Below are 14,649 nucleotides of genomic sequence, written 5' to 3' on the forward strand. Positions count from 1 at the left end.
GGCAGTGGAAGACAGGAGTGCCTGGCGTGCTCTGGTCCAGGGGGTCACGAAGAGGCCGACACGACTAAACAACTAAAAAACAATATCAAGGATGTAGATCAAGATAAGGCAAAGGCCTGGTTGAAAAGGAACGTTTTTGCCTGACGCCTAAAGGTGTATAACGAAGGCGCCAGGCGAACTTCCCTGGGGCGAGCATTCCACAGATGGGGAGCCACTGCAGAGAAGGCCCCCCTCTTGTGTTGCCACCCTCTGGACTTCTCAAGGAGGAGGCACACGAAGGAGGGCCTCAGAAGATGATTTCAGGGTGTGGGTAGGTTCATATGGGGAGGGGTGGTCCTTGAGGTACTGCGGTCCTGAGCCGTTTAGCACTTTATAGGTCAAAACCAGCACTTTGAATTGGGCCTGGAAACTAATTGGGAGCCAGTGCAGTTGGACCAGGATAGGTGCAATATGCTCAGACTGTCTTGGTCTGGTGAGCAACCTGGCCATTGAATTCTGCACCAGCTGAAGTTTCCGAACTGTCTTCAGAGGCAGCCCCACGTATAACGCACTGCAGTAATCTTAAAGCCTTCTGGGTTGTTCCACAGGGAGTTCCACAGTTTGGCTACACACTGCGTGAAGGACTTTTCATTTATCTTTCCTGAATCTTCCAGCATTCAGTTTCACTGCATTTCCCCCAGTTACAAACTTCCACAATGTCTGTTTCTTTTAAAGAATTTATACACTGCTCTATTGATTTAAAAAAACACACCTCAAAGCAGTTTACAAAGAGAACAATATAATTATCAGCAAAAAACCTTTAAAACTGTTTAAATCATTCAAAACAGAACTTGACTAATAAACCAAAAACTGAATTAAAATGTACATCCACATTCTACATGCCTAGGCAGGCACCCACAGCTTAAGGCTGTAGGTCAAGCGCTCTCCAGATTGCTAACTGCAAATTCTTCAGAGGGTCTTAATTCAGCCACCTTTGCCTCAGTCCCCCAATTTGAAATGAGGAGGATAACATTGGCCCACTTCACAGGGTTGTTGTACAGGCTAATGAGATTATATATAATCCAAGAGAAAAAGCATATCGAGGCACATTAAAGACAAATGAATCTATTTCGATAGTTCACTTTTCTAGGGCAGAGTCCTCTTCATCACATGGATCAAGTGGGAGGCAGTACAGTCATACCTTGGGTTAAATATGCTTCAGGTTGAGTGTTTTCAGGTTGTGTTCTGTGGCGACACGGAAGTAACAGAATGGGTTACTTCCGGGTTTCACCGCTCAAAATGATGTCATGAGCATGCGCAGAAGCAGCGAATCGCGACCTGCGCACACGCAGACAGGTTGCGTTCTACTCAGGATGCGAACGGGGCTCTGGAACAGATCCCGTTCGCATCCAGAGGTACCACTGTACTGAGCAGACAGTAAATATATACAGTACTTTTCCGTGTATAACACACCCCTCTTTTGAGGGACTCAAATTTAGGAAAATGGGGGGAGATGGCACAGAGTTGTTGAGCATCACTAAATCCGCCTCTCGGCTGTCCCCTCGTCAGAAGAAGCTGCCAATCACATGCCCAATTGCCGCAGCGTCAGCTAATCAACGCCACCCATTGACGCAACAACCAATAACATGAACAATAACCACTAACAGCTGTGGCAGCAACCAATCAAACGCCTGCCCTATGCACTACCAATGTATAAGACGACCCCCATTTTTAGACTGACTTTTTTAACGGAAAAAACCTAGTCTTATACACTGAAAAATCTCACATGCAAAGCGAGGAGCTGCAAGGGAGAGCCACGCCCCATGGGCAGAGCTAATGCAAGACCCAGCCAAGTCCACGCAAATCAAATCTGCTGGTAACACATTGGAAGCGTAAGTTGGAATCCACTAAGAAGCCACAAGGCGCATTTCTGGCTGCTTTCACCCCAAACCAACCACCATCACTTTGGAATCTGGGGAGCTGTGCGCAGAGCACTTCAAGCACACAAGCAGCACGGCAGAAATGCCAAAAATGCAGAGCACTATTATTAAGTCATGCAAAGGTACGCAGCAAGACCGGCTCATTCTCTCATTACAAAGGGGCACATGACTCTCCTGTTGCAAAAGCTTCACTGGCTACCTGTTTCCAGGCTCAGTTTGAAGCGCTGGCTATGTATTTCATTCATTTGTTTCAAAGAAACAATACATCTCAAAGCAGTTTACCAAAGGACAGAACAATGAAACCAAGAAAAATATATATATCATACTTTAAAACATGCACATGTTAAAAAGGTAAACAAACTAAAATTACCTCCACTTTCTAAGCCTTTGGGTAGGCTTGTCTAAGCAAGAATGTTTTTAGCAGGAGCCAAAAAGAGAGCAGGCAAAGGTACCTGCTTGATATCAATAGGCAGGGAGTACCAGAGAATAGGCAGGGGCTGCCAGACTAAAAGAACAAGTTCCTTACAGATGTGGAATAGGAATTACATGGCAGCTGTGGCAGTGCTAATTCCATGCACCCACGCAGTGTGGTGGACGCATGTGGGATGTTGACTTTATACCCCAACAGCAACACCTTGAACTCGGCCAGGTAGCACTTCAGAAACCAGCACAGGACTCTGAGTGCAGGTGTCATTTGCTGACAAGGCCTCCCTCCTGTCAGCAATCGCACTGCAGCATTCTGCACTAACTGCAAGCTCTGGATCAAGCACAAGGGAAGCTCCACACAGAGCACATTGCAGTAGTCCAGTATTTTATCCGTATTGCTTTAATTCGTGGAAGCTGCCTTGAGTTCCAGTCGGGGGTAAAACCAGTATATAAATTAATAATAACAATAATAATGATGATAATGATGATGATGATGATGATGATAATAATAATAATAATAATTTATTATTTCTACCCCGCCCATCTGGCTGGGTTTCCCCAGCCACTCTGGGCAGCTTCCAACAGAATATTAAAATACAATAGTGCATCAAACATTAAAAGCTTCCCTAAACAGAACTGCCTTTAGATGTCTTTTGAAGATAAGATAGCTGCTTATTTCCTTGACATCTGGTGGGAGGGCGTTCCACAGGGCGGGTGCCACTACCAAGAAGGCCCTCTGTCTGGTTCCCTGTAACTTGGCTTCTCGCAGGAAGGGAATTGCCAGAAGGCCCTCGGCGCTGGACCTCAGTGTCCGGGCTGAACGGTGGGGGTGGAGACGCTCCTTCAGATATACTGGACCAAGGCTGTTTAGGGCTTTCAAGGTCAGGACCAACACTTTGAATTGTGCTCAGAAACATACTGGGAACCAATGTAGGTCTTTCAAGACTGGTATCATGTGGTCTCGGTGGCCACTCCCAGTCACCAGTCTAGCTGCCACATGCTGGATTAGTTGTAGTTTCCGGGTCACCTTCAAAGGCAGCCCCAAATAGAGCGCATTGGAGTCCAAGAGGGAGATAACTAGCACATGCACCACTCTGGCCACACAGTCTGCAGGCAGGGAGGGTCTGGTCAGACCTCACCTGGAGTACTGTGTCCAGTTCTGGGCACCACAATTCAAGAAGGACACTGACAAACTGGAACGTGTCCAGAGGAGGGCAACCAAAATGGTCAAAGGCCTGGAAACGATGCCTTATGAGGAACGGCTAAGGGAGCTGGGCATGTTTAGCCTGGAGAAGAGGAGGTTAAGGGGTGATATGATAGCCATGTTCAAATATATAAAAGGATGTCACATAGAGGAGGGAGAAAGGTTGTTTTCTGCTGCTCCAGAGAAGCGGACACGGAGCAATGGATCCAAACTACAAGAAAGAAGATTCCACCTAAACATTAGGAAGAACTTCCTGACAGTAAGAGCTGTTTGACAGTGGAATTTGCTGCCAAGGAGTGTGGTGGAGTCTCCTACTTTGGAGGTCTTTAAGCAGAGGCTTGACAACCATATGTCAGGAGTGCTCTGATGGTGTTTCCTGCTTGGCAGGGGGTTGGACTCAATGGCCCTGGTGGTCTCTTCCAACTCTAGGATTCTATGATTCTATGAGGGTCTCATCCCGCGTACCAGATGGAGCTGGGAGACAGCTGCCCTGGACACAGAATTGACCTGCGCCTCCATGGACAGCTGTGAGTCCAGAATGACTCCCAGGCTGTGCACCTGGTCCTTCAGGGACACAGTTACCCCATTCAGGACCAGGGAGTCCTCCACACAATACTTGAGTCACATTCAGCAATGACTAAACTCACCCTGAAAAGCCATAAATACCCAATGCAGTGAAGATGGTCTCCCTTCCTTGTGCCACACACACATACACACCCCCAATTGTCTGAGTTACTTGGCTTCTGAAGCTCACAAGGCTAGTTTTTAAAAGAAGTGAGCTTCCGGGTTTTTGGAAGGGAAATGACTTTGTTTCTGATTAGAGGGCTGATTAGGTTGGGAGATAGCAATCTATCTCCTTATCACATCCACTCCTCTTCTAAACATCAAGTTCCGCGTGATCCTAACGAGGCATCATTTAACGTGTCTGAAATTGCTTGGTACGAAAAATTAAAAGTTGGAACACGCCTTGCCTGCAAGATGTACAAATGAAGGTCAGTCAGGAAAAGCTAGGAGAGGAAAGGTATGTAGGAAGGGGGGGTGGGGGAGAGAGAGTCTGATTCTAGGGGACGTTATTTATTATTATGCATTAAATTTCTATCCTACCGTTCTTCCCAAACAAACCCAGGACAGCAAACATCAAACGATACCAAGTTTAAAACAACCCGGTGGTAAGGAGCTGTGTTTGCTCAGAAGGAAAGTGCAAATTAATCCCAATGAAGTCAGAAGCGACTCTACTTGCGATCAGTTCTTATGTTCACTGTTGATCTCAAGCCGCTACCCTACGGGTGCTTGGAAAGCTCTCCACAGGCAGCAGGAAAAACGTGTGTGTTTGTTTGTTTTCAAAACTTAGGAATCACCTTTGCAATGAACAAGGTACTCAAGGCAATCTGCGCGAGGATCGGCGAGACAGTAAAAACATTGCCGGAAAAGACAAAAAACCACAGAATCTAAAAGATCTATGCCAAGGCAAAACACACGGTGCAAAGACAGGCAACAATGGCTGGTTCTTTAGAGGCTAAGAAAAGCCAGGAAGGCTAAAGGCTGTGGGGAGGAGGGTTTTTATTTGCCCCCCCCCTTTAGTCCCAAGCCAGGCAGCAAAATTCAAGGGATGACGACAGTTGTGGTCCAGTAACACCTGGAGGACCACATATCCCTCATGTGTTGCAGAGTTTGCCATTTTGGTTCTCAGAAGCTGTCGGGAGTCCAGCGGCTGGTGGCACAGAGACACAGCTAAGAAAGGGGAGCTGGAATTAAGGTCCTCCGGGCCAAATCTCTCTTGGGCAGCATCCTTAAGCAAGCCACTGCCCTCCTGCCCCCAGAGCACCTGCCCCCCCACACCTGTAACAGGACAATAATCACACTGGCCTACCTTGCAGCTGGAGATCCTCGTGGTCACAAACACAAAACCCTCCAAGGGCTTGAAAGCATGATATAGATGCTCCTCCACAGAGGGGGGGGGTCATCTGCAGCCTCGCTGCTGTTTCTGAACAGGCCTCCCGCTTCCACCCTGTAGCAAAGGCAAGCAACGGGCGTTAGTCTTCCCCATGTGGCATGATTCGGACGACAAGAACATGCGCCTGCCTTCAAAAGTGGGAACTCTGGAACTCGCTCCCGCAGAAGGCAGTGATGGAAACTGCGCTGGAGGAAGGGAAACATATCCACAGAGAAGGAGGAGGAAGCTATCGATGTCTGCTGGCCCACGAGGGTTCTCTCTGCCACCATGGTAAGAGGCAGCAGTGTTGCTGAGCCCCAGTCACTGGAAAAACCAGAAGGGGAAAGTGGCTGCGGTGCTTGGATCCTGTTTGTCATGGGCATCTGGCTGAGAACAGCATGCTGGGCTAGAGGGGCCTGTGGCCTCATCCTGCAAGCGCTTAGGTTCTGGCAAACATTGCACTGCCCCCAGGAGGCGAGATGACCCCCAGGCGCAGGAAATAAGAGCTGTGGTTAATTCTCCCCTGGCCTCCTCACTGGCCCAAGGAGGACCAATTCAGCCAGCTAGCCCTGGGGATTATCTAATTGATTTCTGATTTCTGAATTTTTTTGTTATTCATGTTTTTATACTGTATTTTATGCTGCTTTTATAATTAAGTGTTTTAAAGTGTTTTAAATTTGTTGTTAGCCGCCCTGAGCCCAGTTTTTGAACAGGAAAGGGCGAGGTATAAATATAATTTTATTATTATTATTATTATTATTATTATTATTTATTATTATTATCCCGCTAGGGTCCTGCTTGGGGGTGGGGGGGCATCTGGCTGTCCACTGTCAGACCAGGATGCTGGAGGAGCCAGGCCTTAATAAATAATAATAATATAATATAATGTATTTATACCCTGCCCATGTGGTATAAACTCCGGGCGGCCTCCAACAAAATATTAAAAATACAACAAAACATCAGACATGGAAAAACTTCCCTAAACAGGGCTGCCTTCAGATGTCTTCTAAAAGTCAGATAGCTGTTGATTTCCTTGACATCTGATGGGAGGGCTTGGCGCCACTACCGAGAAGGCTCTCTTTGATGGGACCCTGCAGCCTGTCGTTCCTTCGGTTAACATTAATTCCCCTTCCTATCATAGGCGATTTGGGAGAAGGGGGTGGGGGGAGAAGGGAAGACTGGCAGCTGTCCAAGCAGCAAGGACCGTCCGAGCGCAGCTGCCGCCTCCATCCTCCAATCCTCCGGGTGGCTGTTCCAGCGCGCGGCTCTCCAGCTCGGAGCCGCCGACCAGGAAGCACCGGAGGCGGGGAAGGCTCTCGGCAAGTTGGCGCAGGAGCCGGGCGCATCCTTCCGACTCTCCAAACAGACAGAAACCCCAAAGCGCGATCGGATCCGGATCCCGATCTCGGAGGAGGGAGAGGAGGGGGAAGGGGGTTACCCTCTCCGGATCGGAGCCCCTGCGCTCGCAATCCGGATTTCTTGGGAAAAATAAACGCGTTCCAAAGGGCGCAAGGACGGAACTGGAGCCTGGCGCGATTTGGCGAGACGACAGCCCGGAGAGGTAGGACGGGACCCGAAGCAGCGCATCTCTCTCCCGGAACCGAACCACCGAACCAGCACTCAGCCATGCCTGGAAGCCTCCGGGCGCTGCGCAACGCAGAGCCCTTCCCGAGGATCGCTCGCCGTTGACACCGGCGTCATAGGCGCCGACTCCATGGGGCTTGAGGGGGCTTGAGCCCCCTCAAAAAAAATTTTGGGGGGGCTCAGCCCCCCCAATAATCTCGGGCGCCGCCGCCGTCCCCCGCCTCCTCCCCACCTGCTCCCTCGCCAGCCAGCCAGCCGCGCGCCCTAGCCGGAGAGCCCCGGCCGTCCCCCGCGAGATTAGGGAATCCCCGGGGGCGGGGGCTCCTGCCTCTAGCCCCAGGTTTCCCGCATATCAGCTGTTCCGGAGCTGATAAATAGGCAGCAGCATGCTCTCCCCTATTCGCTCACGAGGGGGCGGCGCCACTTTATTTGCATATTCATGAGCTTATTTGCATATTCATGAGCTTATTTGCATATTCATGAGCTTATTTACATTTCACGAGCTTTCCCGGGCCCCCCCAATATTTTTTATAAGTCCGCGTCCCTGACCGGCGTAGGAGCCAAAAACCGACCTTTGCTACGCCTGGTTCAGTGATGCCTGCACGGGCCGGCAGCGGCTTTCCGGGATTGCAGGCAAGGCGCCTCTCTCCCCGCCCTTCCGGAGACGCAACCGAGATTTGAACCCGGGACCTTGGAGGGCAGGCGCTTTGCCCCGGAGCTGCGACCCGGGGGGGGGGCTCTGCCTCCCTCCCGTGTGAACCTGGGGGGCTACTCCGGATTAACTCCTCCGGGTCCGGATCCCCTTCGCCTGCCCGGACTCCGCGCCGTCGAAAGGCAAGACCCGGAGCGCCCCGGCTTTGCCCCGCGCAGCGCAGCGCAGGCACCCCCGTCCCGGAGCCTGGCAAGGGTTCCTCGGCCGAGCCGGCGTCCGCCCCCCTCGCGCCCTTCCCGGTCTCGCTCACCTCGCCCTCCAGGGGGGGCCGTCGCGGCTGCCGCGCTGCTGACGGAGAAAGGCTCCCTCGGCCGGTCCGCCTCGCTCGCTGGCTCGCTCGGCGGCGGCGGCGCCTCCTTCGGCCCCCCATTCGCCTCGCCGGCGCGCTGATTGGCGGTGACGTGGCGGTATGCAAAGCAGCGGGCGGCCGGAGGGGCCGAGCGGGGCGGAGCGGCGGCGCCCGGCCGGAGTGGCGCTCCAGGCGGCCGGGGAGGCGGAGGCCGGGGCGGCGCCTTCCTCCAGATGCGGGAGGGGAAGGGGAGGTGCGCGGCACGGCCCGCCTTGGCCCCCGGAGGGCGCGATTCGCTTCCCAGATGCGCCCAGCGCGGAGGCTCTGATCGCGCGACCTGCTAAGTGCATTTCTTTTTTTTTAAATGCAAACTTTATTGCAATAAAACAAAACAAAAACCAGTTACTAAGTACAAAGTGAGCTGGTCTTTGACCGTAATAAATTATCTAAAGATCTACTAAGGACAAAGTCTTGTCCGCTCCAATATTTGCCTTTTGCTGCTGTCATCCTCCTCTGGAGTAAGTATATGGGATCTGCTGCACGTCAGCTGTCACTGAGCTGCATTTAAACCCGGCTCCTTGGCGCGCAGGGCCAGAAACTTATTGCTGGTTAACTCTTGATTTGCTTTTTATTTATGTACATAAGCTTAGCTTGGGTCAGAGTTTGGCCCACCCCAAGGCCGCCCTCCCCCCCAGCCCCAGGCCAGAAGTCCTAAGAGGCAGCTGTCAATCAACGCCCAACCAAGGACCTGGAAGTGGAGTTTCTAGACTGACCACAGCAGCAGAAAGAAATGTGTAAAGTTAGGTATAGCACAGGGAAAGTACTTAGAGAGAAGTTTTTCTCCCTGTCTCCTAACACTAGAACTTGAGGACATTCGAGGACAGTGAAAAGTGGGAGATTCAGGACAAGCAGTGGTGTAGCGTGGGTTGTCAGCACCCGGGGCAAGGCAAGTAATTTGCGCCCCCTAACCCGTGGATTTGCGCCCCCTAACCCGTGGATTTGCGCCCCCTAACCCGTGGATTTGCGCCCCCTAACCCGTGGATTTGCGCCCCCTAACCCTAACCCCCAGATGCTGCGCCCGGTGCGGCCGGCCCCCCCTGCACCCCCCACGCTACGCCACTGAGGACAAGCAAAATAAAGTCAAGGTTTAAAGACTGTCTCAAGGCAAATCTTTAAAATGTAGTATAAAAAGGTAAAGGGACCCCTGACCATTAGGTCCAGTCGTGACCGACTCTGGGGTTGTGGCACTCATCTCGCTTTATTGGCCAAGAGAGCCAGCGTACAGCTTCTGGGTCATGTGGCCAGCATTATTAAGCTGCTTCTGGTGAAACCAGAGCAGCGCACGGAAACGCCGTTGACCTTCCCGCTGGAGCGGTACCTATTTATCTACTTTGTCGTGCTTTCGAACTGCTAGGTTGGCAGGAGCAGGGACCAAGCAACGGGAGCTCACCCCGTCGCGGGGATTCGAACCGCCCACCTTCTGATCTGCAAGTCCTAGGCTCTGTGGTTTAACCCACAGCGCCACCCGCGTCCCAAAATGTAATATAAACACCAACAATTGGGAAACACTGGCCTGCGAGCGCTCCAATTGGAGAACAGCCTTTACCAAAGGCTTTGAAGACGCTCGAACTCAGGACGCAAGGGAGACACGTGCTAAGAGGAAGGCACGCTTGGCAAATCCACACTGTGATCAACTCCTGTCCGGAAACCAATGTCCCCACTGTGGAAGGATGTGTGGATCCATAATTGGCCTCCACAGTCACTTACGGACTCACTTTTAAAACCATGTTTATAGAAGACAATCTTACTTGGCTACAAGGGATCACCAAAGAAAGAGGAAGAAGTTAAACTATGGAACCCCTTCCTGCAGGAGGTAGTCATTGGCACTGCCAGGAATACGGGGGCAGGCTTTTGTTGGGGGGAGCAGAACCTTCGATTTGTATTGATTTGTATTGTTCTGTGGGGCAGCTGTCCTCCCCCCTTGCCCCCCTGGCTACACCCATGGAGGCAGTGATGGCCACCATCCTGGGTGGCTTCAAAAGAGGATTGGACAAATTCATGGAGGAGGAGAGGGCTATTGGCGGCTACTGGCCAGGATGGCTCTGCTCTGCCTCTGCAGTTGGAGGCAGCAATGTTTATGAATACTAGTTGCTGGAAACCACTGTAATAAACGAAAATCTGCCCTTATTCCCTTATGGGGGACACAAGAGCCCTTATAGAGTCCTTTGCAGGTTTTCCATTAGTCGGAGAAAATAACAGAGGCCAACCAGAGAATACTGAGAAGCAAAGCAGCTAGTAAGCCTGATCTTTATTGAACTGTTGCCCAGAACCCAGAACGAAGGTGTGTCCGCCCTTGTATAGACATTTTAAATTGCCCACCTTGGAGTCCAAGAGCACCTCCAGAAACATCATACATACACCAGAGAAGAAGTGTAGCCCAACCCCCCCCCCATACATCATACCTACATCACAGAAAGGGCGGTCTACAGCAGAAATCTGAGTGTGTTGTTTACCTCCTGTCTGGCAGGCTACCTGTTAATGCTTGCTTGATTGGATACCCTGGGGAGCCTGGCCAGTCTTTTGTAGTGACGAATACTTAGTTCCTGAAAGCCAGGTCACAGGCTCACCCTATTCATACACAGACATACCCTTAAGACAGGATTTGTGAAGGAAAAGACAATGGGGAGGCTTTTCCATTTGACTTTGGCCTTGCGGAGAAAACATTTGGTCAGTTTGGGAGCCAAAATGGTTCCAGGACTGCTTTCCTGTGCTGCTTCAGACATGTGGTTTATATATTTATGTACGTGTTTGCTTGGTACATTTATGAACATTTATTATATATATAGGGACGCGGGTGGCGCTGTGGGTAAAACCTCAGTGCCTAGGACTTGCTGATCGTATGGTCGGCGGTTCGAATCCCCGCGACGGGGTAAGCTCCCATCGTTCGGTCCCAGCTCCTGCCCACCTAGCAGTTCGAAAGCACCCTTAAGTGCAAGTAGATAAATAGGTACCGCTTTCTAGCGGGAAGGTAAACGGCGTTTGCGTGTGCCGCGCTGGTGCTGGCTCGCCAGAGCAGCTTCGTCACGCTGGCCACGTGACCCAGAAATGTCTTTGGACGGCGCCGGCTCACGGCCTCTGGAGTGAGATGAGCACGCAACCCTAGAGTCGGACACGACTGGCCCGTACGGGCAGGGGTACCTTTACCTTTACCTTTATTATATATATATAAGCCCTTAATTTATTTATTTCACCACTGATGAGGAGAGGGCTCTGGGGCTCCGATCCCGTTTGCAGGTTTACATCTGGTTGGCCACTGTGAGAACAGGATGCTGGACTCAATGGACCACTGGCCTGACCCAGCCGCCTCTTCTATTGCTCATCTAGCTCTGCAGAGTTTCCAAGGGAGGTTTCTCCCAGCCCTACCGGTAGATGCCATTGAGGACGGAACTTGAGATGTTCTTCTCCATGCAAAGCATAGGCTCTAGCTGCTGAATCCAGAGGTGGGCAGATGTTTTTGCAACACACGCCCTCCCTGAAACAGCCAGAAGCAGCGAAGGCATCAATTAATCCCAGGCATCCGATAGTGAAATGTGGCTCCGCCGGCACCATTAATGATCCGCTCACTCTTTTCCCCCAAAGGACTGACAGCCGTTCCTTCTCCGCACTTTCCTCTACGTATAATAATATGCAATGCTTTTGATCATTTTGCAAGACTCCCGTTCCCCATTTCCCCTGTTATCTGGAACAGTGGAACAGAAAGAGTTTCTTGTGGCGTGTCATAACTACAGCTCAAATGAGACTCTGAGGAATTTTTTTCTTCAAACTTCTGCTGACTTCTCATTGGTAGGGAGGGGGCGACGAAGAGGTTGCATTTGGAAATGCTTATTTGTTTTAGAAAGCAGGATGTGAAGTATCAAAGTTGGGCAAGCTGTTACTTCACATTGTTGCCTTTAGAAACTAACCCCCTTACTCTCTACTTTTTTTCCACAAACACATGTCAATACCTTATTTGGGCAACTGAATTCAGAGGAAGAGAAACACTTATTTTTAAATTCTCATTATTTCATAAAATTTACAAAGCATGATTGAAAACAACAACAACATGCCAAAGTGGTTTACAAAAAAGAACACAGTAAATTAAGCACAGCAGTTCAAATCTTTCAACAAGTGAAGATAACAAAAGACTAAAACGTACTCAAACTTGAGTGAACTTTCTAAACACCTGAGTAGGCTTGTCGAAACAACTATCTTGTCATCGGGCGCTAAAAAAAGTACAGTGAAGGCACCTGCCTGATCTCAAGAGGCGGGGAGTTCCAAAGTTTCTGTGCTGCCACACTAGAAGTTATACATATATGGGTGAGGCGATCTTGTAGGTAAAGTGATCCCACCTTGAACCTGGCCCACTAGGTGTGGAAATCCGGTGCCATCTCTGGGCACAGGTGTTATACGCTGACACAAAGCCTTGTTTTATTAAAATATTTGCATCTTGCTATTATTTGGGAAACATTTCCTTTGGGATGCCCTGTTGATGGAGAACCTTGCCTGCAGATCCAGCCCCTCGAGGCTCATATACCCAAAAATTAGCTTTGTATCTGGGCCACCTCCATGTTTTCTGTTAAAGTTTTATTTCCCCCCATTGAGAATCTCCTCCTCATTTCAATGAAGTGAAGTAGAAGGCTGAAGTACAGAAAAATAATCCTGTTGGTTATTTGCTTGCTTTCTCATTTCAGCTCCTTCTCTGGAGACAAAACTCACTCGAGGCCCAAATTATTAAAAACAAACAGAACAGAGCAGGGAGGAAATGTGAAGGGTCTCCTATAACTTCCCAGCCCTGGTTGTGAAATTGTGGAGGAAGATCCAGGAATTTGCTATGTATTTTGAGTCATGCTAACATGAGAGAGAGTTACGTATCTCTACCCTCTTTGCAACCACACATAACTTCCCTCTTCTGAGATGTTAAGTATTTGGGGCCAAATCTCTTCCTGGGAAAGGTCCATAACTCATATAAACTCATGGCACTTACCTATACAGTATAAGTGGGTGGCGCTGTGGTCTAAACCACAGAGCCTAGGGCTTGCTGATTAGAAGGTCGGCAGTTTGAATCCCTGCCACAGGGTGATCGCCTGTTGCTCGGTCCCAGCTTCTGTCAACCTAGTAGTTCGAAAGCACATCAAAGTGCAAGTAGATAAATAGGTACCGCTCTGGCGGGAAGGTAAACGGCGTTTCCGTGCACTGCTCTGGTTTGCCAGAAGTGGCTTAGTCATGCTGGCCACATGACCTGGAAAAACTGTCTGCAGAAGCGGACAAATGCCGGCTCCCTGCTAGGTTGGCAGGAGCTGGGACTGAACAACGGGAGCTCATCACAGGGATTTGAATTGCCGACCTTCCGATTTGCAAGCCCAAGAGGCTCAGTGGTTTAAACCACAGCACCACCCTCATCCCTCGCTTAGGGGCTCATCAAACCTAAATCTGGCCCTGCTGACATATATGCAGTGATTAGCTTTGAGAGATCCCCTGCATATTCATAGCCCTCAAGATCCTTGACCCCTCTTGCTGCTGCTCTCTTAGGCATGATGAAGGACCTGACCTACCAGCTTTGATATGATGCCACTCCCACAGGTGATACAAGAGCCATCTTTAGATACCTAAAGGGCTGTTGCCTGGAAGATGGAGCCGGCTTGCTCTTTGCTGCTTCGGTGAGCAGAAACCGAACCAAAGGATTCCAGTTACAAGTGAGGAGATGCCGACTAAACACCAGGAAGAAATTTCTGACAGTAAGAGCAGTTCAACAGTGGAGGGAACAGACCTACACGAGAAGGCGGTGGGCTCTCTGTCAGGAGTTCATCCTACTCTTGAGTAGGACTCTGGCAGAGACACATGCCCGACTGGCATGTTCTCTCCCTCCTCGTCGATCTTTTGGGAGCTTCAAAAGCTTTCTTCAGTCCGAACATCACAGAGACCGATGCCAGCAGACACCGGCACACTTAGGGATCCGCAGAGCCTTCGCAGTTTGCGTAACAGACCTCAGCAACTCAGCATTTTGGCTAATCTACTTTATTTACATCTAAACCCACACGGAGCTCTGCAACGTGGCTCCCTCTCTCTCTAGAATCAGACAGCAAAGAGGAAAAAGAACAAAGGACAATAGTCCCGCTTCACGGAACACAGGAACACAAACATCCTGTCTCCATCACTTCCCACTCTGTGGAGTCAAAAAATATACCGTCATGTGATAGACAACAATCCCATGACTGCAAACAGGGAGCAGGAATTTTAACACTCTCACCGTCACAGGAGGTTTTTAAGCAGAGGTTGGGTGGCCACCCATCAGGGATTCTTCAACTGAGATTCCTGCATTGCAGGGGGTTGGACTAAATGACCCCTGGGGTTCCCTTCCAACTCTGCAAGTCTAGAATTCTAGGATCCTAAGCATAAGAACAGCTCTCCCCTCATGATCCCCAGCAGTTGGGATTCAGAATTATTGCTGTGGAGGTAGAGCGTAACCTCCTGGCTAATAGCCACCGATAGCCCTCTCCTCCTCAAATGAATTTGTCCTGTCCTCTTTTTAAGCCTTATGGGTTG

At 50.2% G+C, this 14,649-nt stretch overlaps 1 protein-coding gene and 1 long non-coding RNA gene across 3 annotated transcripts in view; one reads left to right on the forward strand and one right to left on the reverse strand.

Annotated features, from left to right (window-relative positions):
• Positions 1-5,716, reverse strand: part of IL1RAP (interleukin 1 receptor accessory protein) — a 100,131-nt gene extending 94,415 nt beyond the window's left edge. Inside the window, exon 1 of one of the 2 annotated variants that reach the window (XM_082224170.1) lies at positions 5,420-5,716. The gene's annotated coding sequence lies outside the window, so the exon portion shown is untranslated. The remainder of the gene's footprint in view (positions 1-5,419) is intronic. The other variant, XM_082224173.1, reaches the window with a different exon arrangement.
• LOC309533325 overlaps positions 1-14,649 on the forward strand; it is a 428,448-nt gene that overhangs the window by 354,639 nt on the left and 59,160 nt on the right. The gene's annotated exons all lie outside the window — the stretch shown is intronic.

This window comes from Podarcis vaucheri, assembly GCF_965113315.1.
Source record: "Podarcis vaucheri genome assembly, chromosome: 5".
NCBI lineage: Eukaryota > Metazoa > Chordata > Lepidosauria > Squamata > Lacertidae > Podarcis > Podarcis vaucheri.